Genomic DNA, 9004 nt, shown 5'->3' on the forward strand with positions numbered 1-9004 from the left:
CGGCCTTTGCGCGCAACTTACTTCGCTGGACTCTCGTGAACCGCCTGGATGGACTGATGGTGACCGGCCTTTTTCCAGTGTCGGACGGCCATTTACGCAATTCTGCCGTGCGCTTGCTCAAGAAACTGGCCACTCTCTTTCGCCACAGGGAGTTCCTGCTCGTGTTGCCACCCGAGTCTTCTCTGTTACGCAGGCCTAACGCAGGCAAAAGGCTTGCGCAGCTGGTGGATATGGTCGTGCTGCCACCACAATGGCTCGGGCGCAGCCGAGCGCTGGAAAATGTACTTGCAAGCAGCTTTCCTCCTTCGAAGCTGATTGGGGCCATCCGCTTCGAAGGCATTCCGTACACGCTAAACCACAGGGATAGTTACACTGGGTCTGTGCCAAGCAACGAACAGACGTTCGCGTACCACGAGCTGTGCGCCAAGCGAGGCTGGAAGCGCCACAACGACGGGGACATCACTCTCTTGCATCGCGGTCGTTCTTGGTTCATATACGAAGACGCGCAGTCCTTGGCAATGCAAACTGCAAAATTCATGGAAAAAGGACTCGCCGGCATCCTTGTGTGGGATGTCAGTGCCGACGACTTCCTGGGCTTCTGTGGCACCAAGAACATCCTACTCGAAGCCGTCCATAATGCTTCTTTAGCGATGAGTGCATCGTTACTGAATTTGACATCGGAAACCTGGAACAACAACCCCATGAATGCCTCTTCAGTTGCCGAATTAAACATGTCAGTTTTATGACATTGATCAGGCCCGTGTGTCCATGTATTGTTCCTTTCTCACACACCCGCCTGCAAACGTTTCAAATGCACGTGGGGCTTACCGAGATTTTGCAATGAGCACGCACCAATCGCACTTTTATTCCTGCTCCATCCTGCGTTGTTCTTCTGGGATTTGGCCGCAGGGAACACGGAGAGAAAGGACACTAATTCAAAATCAAACAAAAGCGTGCATCGCAGCATCATGCAAATAATTTAACATCTTATAAAATTCTTGGTTCATGAGGTTTAAATTGGAGTTTTCTGTCTCTCTTAAGCACTTTAGATGCGTTCTTGTTTGTTAAGATGTTGGTCATCAAGCCGATGTGACGAAATGGTAATGATCAAGGATGTGATGTGGTTTTGTTGGTGTGTCATCACGACAGCGTTCCATGTAGGGCAAATAGCTTCCTCGGTGTCTGTTTGCTAGTTTCGCTACATTGCACGTCTTTGAAAGGGTAAAGCTGCGAAGAAGGAAACACCCACAGATTAAGGCGCGCGTGTCCCGTAAGAAGGCGGAGAACTAGAGAATTGGGAGGCGTTAAATTTAGTAACTACCATATTACGGGAATAGGCGTGAACAAGTAAGCCAACGGAAGAGATGGCACATTCTGTTATATAGTGGCAGATCTTTGTTTCCGGTTCTATGGAGATCCTCCTGAGGTTACCACGTTGGATTATCTCACGCCAGGATGCAACACTTCTATTATCCCTAATAAAACAACGAAGCTTCAGCGACGTGACCAACCCTCTACAACGAAAGGATATACAGTCTGTCCCTATATGATACAGCGTCACCTACACAAACGCGGCTGCCGACATCCGGGAAGGCCAAGACGCCGTCGTGAGCCCAACGCTTCCGCAAATTAAAGCGGCTCGAAATTACAAGCAAGTCTTCTTACTAATTGTACTGAAGCCCACGCATGGTGGAATTAAAGCCGCTAATATCCTGATTAGTGCGGTAAACGCAGTTCTTCCCATTCCTCCTCAATATCCTCTTAGTGTAAAAACACGCTCCTTAATCCATCCGCGTGTCTTCTCCCTTTCCCGTAATCTCTCTCAAGTGGAGGATCTTTCTATACGGAGACATCAGGCTGGAGTGGCCCTTACGCGTTCCATTACCTGGACCAAGTTTCCAACACATGAATACCTCTTGGGCTATATGAAGTGTTCCGCTCCAGGTTATGACGTTGCACTGCTGAGTTCGAGATTGCAGGATCGATCCCGGCCGCGGCGGTTGCATATTGATGGGGGAGAAATACAAAAGCGTTCGTGTACTTACATTTAGTTGCCCGTTAAAGAACCACGAGTAGTAAAATAAGAGTCCCCCTCTTTGGCGTGCCTCATAATGACATTGTGGTTTTTGCACGTAAAACCCCACAATTTATTCAGATTTAACTTAGTGGGTACGGCCCAGGAAGCGTTGCTGTTTCAGTGACTTTGTCTCTAGATGTAGCAACTTTGCGGTGTGTCGCCGCAAAATGGAGCCCTCAAATGTTGACCTGCTAGATCAACTGGAAAGCTGACTTTCAGACAGATGTCAACCCATATAAATTTCTTCAATAAATTACTGATCGGCCAAAATTTCTTCGCCTGGAGCCAACCTACTGCGAATGTGCCACATAGCTCGTGATACAGCGGCGTACTCGTTTCTTTACTTTCCTCCCGACATATCGTTGCTGATAAGCTTCGTTCGAAGCCCATCAGCCTCTTATAACTTCGCGCTGGTTGTCCCCCTTACTACACAGGCTCTGCGCTGCGTCCGGCCAGGCGTGTCGTGATTCAGTCAGGTTATCGTTCGCGAGGGGCATTGTCCAACCTTAGTGGCCAGTATACAGCGCAGAGGCGTCGGAATTTCCGTTGCCACCTTTCTCGCTGATCGAGCGTTTACAATTACTTCAACTTGGCTCGTGAGCGTCGCTCACTTGCAACGCCTAACACGATGGCGTTTTAGTGGTGGCAGACTTTGCCAGTCATTCGTTCTCTACATATCTTCATGTTCTGCTACTAGGTCGCGATTTGTAGCGATGCCTCTTCCCGATGCTAATATCTTTTGGCGCTTTTCGCGTTCGTGAGTGGCCACGTTCGACGCTCCGCCCAGGGCGGAGCGCCTCTTGAGCACTCAAGAACGCGTAAAGCGCGAAACTGCCGATTTCTTCAAAAAGTTTGGTACATACCCACGGTAGAGGCTTCGCCACGGTCTTCGCGCACCCGTCGGCGCTTCTCTTTGCCGAGGTATGGCGAACGAATGTTTGTTCTTGCACTTAGCAGTCAGCTTCAAGATGAACTTCGGATCGAAATGGAAAGTATTGTGCAACTTTGCGGTTGACTTTAAAAGTAGTTTATAATGCGGCATGATTATGCAACAACAACAGCGATAACAGGCGCCCAATGCGAGGCATACCGCTGACGTTCGGTTGCCGTAGAGTCCTGATTGGACCCTTGACTTTAAGCAAACAACAGCATTTCCAAATATAAGTCCTGGAACCATTACACTTTTCGACATATTTAACATATTTTACCCTTCATATTTCCCACTTTGATGTTGCTACTTAATATGTTTGTTATTCAGATTACGTATTTGTAGCTCGTATTTTTTTTACAATTTTACTACGACTGTATCATGTTTAATGTTTCACTTTGTGCCCTTCCTGCAATAATCCCTGGTGAGATTGCTAGTATGTTCTAAATAAAATAAAGTAAATAAATACCTCGGAGCACTTCGTAACTATTGTATCCCCACAGGGATCTGTGCTTCATTATTGCCGCGTTTGTCTTCTCCTTTGCTATATTGCTATTATTTAAATATATTCATTGCCTTCGTCTATCCATACACCAGGGTATTTGTATTAACTTGTCCGAGGTATTTCCTGGCCTAGTATTGACACTGTCTGTTCACTGTTTTCATTGAATACCATAAAACCTGATGTCTTAACGCTACATTTAAATCCTAGATTCTCACCTTCCTGTCCACAAATATTACCCAGAAGTTGCATATAACTTGGCCGGTTAGGAAGCAGCAGAATGTCGCCCACATAAAACAAACCTTGAACCTGTTGCTCTGCTATTGTGCCCGCTTGTTTACATGAGAGATTAAACCCGATATTGATTCCTTACCTCTGTGTACATATATATATTGATCCTTACCGTGTACATCATTAATAGCAGCGGGGATAAAAGGCACCGGTGTCTCTCTCTTGGTGATATCAACTCTCGCCTCACTCCCGATCCCTTACTATTCAACGCAAACGCTATTTTCGGGGTAAATCTCCCTCAAAAGCTGCATAAAGTCGTTGCCTAAGCCTTCCCCTTCCAGAATATCCCACAAAATGTTGCGGTTCGCTTTGTCATACGCTCTGGTAATGTCTAAAAAAGCCACCCATAGCGGTCACCTTCCTTCTCTGCATATTTCAATACACTACATCGCCCCAAGGTGAACATTCCGGCTTTGTGGTGGTAAAAAACATGTTGATTTAAAATTCCTGTACTAGTTTCCGGGCCTAGGTTGGTCTCACACATACTACATCAGGGAATCCAAGCCAGAGACCATGATATAGGAGAGGAGAAACTCAAGATGGAGCACCGTGAGCCAACGTCCGGAGTTCATCCGGGCCAGTAGGCGATATCAGTCCTCTAGCAAGGTGCCTTTTTCGGATTGTGATAATTCAAAGCCCCAGTGATCCAAAGAGGGCATATTTATTTATTTATTTATTTATTTATTTATTTATTTATTTATTTATTTATTTATTTATTTATTGTCATACTCTCAAGGCCCGGGGCATTACAGAGAGGAGTGGTGATTATTACAAACAAATTCGTTAACAAAATTCTTGGAAGTTTGTGGCGTCAGAAATGGCAGTGATGGAGGCAGGGAGGCGGTTACAGTCATTCGTCGTTCTTGGTAAAATGGAATCAAAATAAACGTTGGTGCGACAAGTTGGAACTTCAACCTTAAAACGATGATCCGTGCGTGACGATATGTATGACGGCGGGGAGATTAGTTCATCCTTAAGTGTTTCGTTAGTGCAATAAATCATGTGAAAAAGGCATAGGCGAAAGTATTTACGACGTAAGTCTAGGTTAGGCAAGTCAAGGGTTAGTTTCATTGACGAGACACTTGCATGACGAGAATAATTCAAAAGAATAAAACGAGCAGCTCTGTTTTGAATGGATTCAATGGTATTTTTTAGCTTTAGAGTAGAAGGGTCGAAAATGGAGCATGCATATTGAAGTTTAGGCCTCACTAAGGATTTGTACAGAAGTAAGTTGACAGCTGCAGTTGCCGATGAAAAATAACGCCATAAAAACCCAAGCATGCGATTAGCGTTACCGTAAATGTAATTTATATGAATGTTCCATGTAAGATTGTGTGTAATGTAGATACCAAGATATTTGTGTGATGAAACATTTTCTACAGGTATGTTGTTAATATTGTACGTAGGAAGGGTGGTATTTCTGACAGCACGGGACACACGCATCGCCTTACATTTATTAGAATTGAGCTTCATTTGGGATCTAGAACACCACGATGTTACTATGCCAATGTCTGATTGAAAAGTATCGCAGTCGCCAGAGTCAGAAATGACACGATAGAGAACACAGTCATCGGCGAATAACTTAATTAATGATTTAATTTGGTCTGGGAGGTCATTATTATAAATTAAAAATAATAATGGTCCTAGAACCGACCGTTGCGGTACACCGGAGGTTACTCGACCAGTGGAAGAGAAGCATTCGTTAGCCTAAACATATTGGGAACGGTTAGACAAAAAAAACTTGATCCAAGCACACAAGTTAGGATCAAAGTTGAGGTTACCTAATTTAGTTAAACGTAATGCGTGTGAAACAGTATCGAAGGCTTTGGCGAAGTCTAAAAAAATGCAGTCAGTAATAACGCTAGCATCCATCGCCCGGAATAAAGCATTGGTGAATGACGAAAGCTGTGTTTTCAAAATAGTGTTTTCTAAATCCGTGTTGGTAGGGGGTGCAAAATAAGTTTGACTCGAGAAATGAAACCAGGCGTGAGTAAATAATGTGCTCCATTAATTTGCAGGGAACGCTGGTTAGGGATATAGGTCTGTAATTAAGTGGGGAGTACCGACTGCCAGACTTATGTACGGGAATCACCATCCCTGCCTTCCAATCGTTCGGGAGAATGGTGGTTTGAAGTGATTGAGCAAAGATTTCGCTCAGAATTATAGATGAATAAGTAATAGTTCCCTTAAGAAATTTCGTGTTGATACCACCTACTCCACTGCATGCAGAAACTTTTGATGTCTGTATCAACCTTACAACACCATCAAGATCAATGGTAATAGGAAGCATTAGAAAATAGTGCACATCAGAAAAAAACAGTACTTGCGCACAGCACAGAATCCGAAAATAGAGATGAACGCGTCATTCAACACCTCACAACAGACGCTGCGATCGACAGGTTCGTTGTTAAGATTACACAGTTCAATGGCACTAGATTTCTTACCGTTGACCGCATTTCTGTGGGTTGTCTTTCAAGAAAGAAGGCAACGTGTGCTCATAAAATGTTGTTTTAGACTCTGCTACAGCATTCTTGTAGTCGCTCAGTGCTATTGTGTAAGCATTCCAACGCTCTTGATTGCCAGTTAATTTTGCTCGTCGGAAAAGCCTTTTCTTTTTGTTCGGTAAACGTTTCAGACGCGAGTTGAACCAAGGTGCGCGAGAACTAGAATAAATACGTTTTTGCGGGATGTACCGGTTAATTAAAGAGTTGGCTTTTTCTGTGAATATCGACCAGTTTTTTCCAACCGATCGAGAGTTGAAACTTGGAATGTAGTCAATGATGAAAGTTTCTAGTTCGTTATTAATTGCGGCAAAATCAGCATTTCTGTAATCACGTATAACTTTCGACGAGGTAACAGATGGGTGGGTAACTGCAAATTACACTGGATTATACAATGGTCGCTAATACCCGGTAAGTAAGTTAGAGGCGAAACAAATTCCGGGGATGTAGTGAGGATTAAATCTAGGATATTAGCCGAGTGTGCAGAACATCGAGTAGGCTTCAAAACAAGCTGGTGCAGGTTAAAATCGGGGCAAAGGCTGATGAATTCGGAATATTCAGAACAGCTCTCTTGAGTTGAAGGGGGATCAGTATGCCAGTTAATGCCAGGAAAGTTAAAGTTCCCGAGGAGTATTAGTGGCGTGGAAGGGAACCGTAAAATTAGACTATTTAAGGCATCGTAAACGTGTGAACAAAATATTTTAGGTGAGGAAGGGGGCCTGTACACGACGCAAATGATAGAATCTTTACACGACGCAAGCTCAATTGCAGCAGTGGTAATCGAATGCCCAACGCCGATAAGTACACCGCCAACACACCGCACATCACGGTCATGTCGATAGAAACGGTAAACACCCTCGCATTCCAAAGTTTCACGGTCTTCAATTTCGCTAGAAAACCATGTCTCTGTCACGATAACAATATCGGCATTGCACGTGTCGACGACAAAAGATAAAGCATCCCGCTTGTTGCATACACTGTGAATATTTGAATAAAAAAGAGAAATATTTTTTGCCACCGGACCATGACTTCGATATGTTTTTGAATTGATAGGGCCATCAGAAGGTGCATTTGGGACAGAATTTGTTGAACGAAGCTCGTCTGTGTGGATTTCGCAGACTCGGTCAGTTACCGGACAGTAAACGGAAGCTTTTTTGTCGATTTGTAGACGGTTAAGGCGTAGCACATATTTCTGTCCGCTAGCCTTTCCGAATTCAATCAATTTTTTATGTGACAAGCTTGTGGTGCGGCAGAAGTCTTCGCTAACAGAAATGCCAGAACCTTAGAATTTTTTTTCGCTCAGTGAAAACCTTTCGCTTAAGCTTTGAGGACGAGAATTTTACGATTATGGGCCGTTGTTTATTTACTGCGTAGGAACCCAGCCTGTGGGCGCGGGAAATGGCTTCGTCTATTAAAGTTATCTGTAGTAAACTGGTAAGGCAGTTTCGAATTTTAGTTTCAGATTCGGACCAGTTCTCAGCTGGGACGTCAGGAATCCCGTAGAATATAAGGTTGTCACGGCGAGAACGGTCTTCCAGCTCGTCCAACCGAGAAGTTATTGCTGTAGTTTCGTCTCGCACAGCTTCATCGACTACTCTCGGTAGATCAACACCATTCTGATTTGCTTCATATTCCAGGGATTCAACTGTTGCGAGCCTACTGGCTAAGTTGGAAACTTCTTCCTCAAGTTTTTGCTGATTAGCTCGGACCTCTGATAGCATCCCTATTACCTCGGTATGGCGTGCGTCACTTTTAGCCGACAAGGCGGCAATGGCGTCTAGAATCTCCTTTTCAGGACCAGGGTTCTGTTCCACATCCCCAGCTAACATAAGCAATTTAACAACATATATACACTCAAAAAAAATCACAAAGAATCACCAGTGGGCCTGGGAAGAGCAGCAGACAGATATTACTGGATCGCTTGGCGTGCAACGATGGGTGTTTACCAACCTGTACAACAAACAAGAACGGATTTTGCAGCGGCCGCATGGCTGCCGCTCCGTCCAGCCCTCTGAAGTGGCCCGATGAAAGCGTCGCTCTTAAGTACGTCCGGCTGACTGGTAGCCAAAGAAGACAATCCGCACGGACTGCGGTTATACGTGTGAAAAGAAAGTACTGCGTAACCAAACTTTTGAAACACGTACACTTCGAGCGCGAACTATAAGAAACCTGTCTGGCGAGCACAGTGCCCGAGCGCTTTTGGCAAAAGCGCCGAGAGACGGCGCCACAGAACCTGGTAGCACGCGGCGCCCTGTCGGACTTCAACAGGCAGCCGAGCCGGAGCTCCCGTCTCGGGCTCAGAACGAGCGCGGTGGCCCGGGTCGCGAGCACATCGATCGCACGTGATCAGCTCCGCGTGTTTCTCAGAGCCGGGCCCTTGGCTAAAGTGTTCGTACCGCGGGCCCCACGCTCATGCCAGCAGAAGCGCGGCCGGCGGCTCCGATGTGCGTCCCGCGTCGCATGGCACGGCATGCATGCTGGGCGACCGGTGGCAGGGCCGCCTGCTTGCCTTCGTCGCTCCTCGTGGCTCTGGTGGTGCTCGGATTACCACCGGCAGCGCGACCACGCGACCAGTCGCCGGTAAAAGGTCGGTACACGCTTCTGAATTATGCGACAGACGTCGGCGCACTTTTTTTCCTAATTTCAGCTTCGCGGTAGCGCGGCCGAAAAGTTTTTGCTCTGCGTCGCTTGCAAGAATACCATAC

At 45.7% G+C, this 9004-nt stretch overlaps 1 pseudogene; it reads right to left on the reverse strand.

Moving 5' to 3' along the window:
* Nucleotides 1–784: 784 nt before the first annotated feature.
* On the reverse strand, nt 785–8288 carry LOC142557161 (uncharacterized; annotated as a pseudogene).
* Nucleotides 8289–9004: the final 716 nt, after the last annotated feature.

The sequence above is a fragment of the Dermacentor variabilis genome, chromosome 1 (assembly GCF_050947875.1).
Source record: "Dermacentor variabilis isolate Ectoservices chromosome 1, ASM5094787v1, whole genome shotgun sequence".
In the NCBI taxonomy this organism is placed as follows: Eukaryota; Metazoa; Arthropoda; class Arachnida; order Ixodida; family Ixodidae; genus Dermacentor; species Dermacentor variabilis.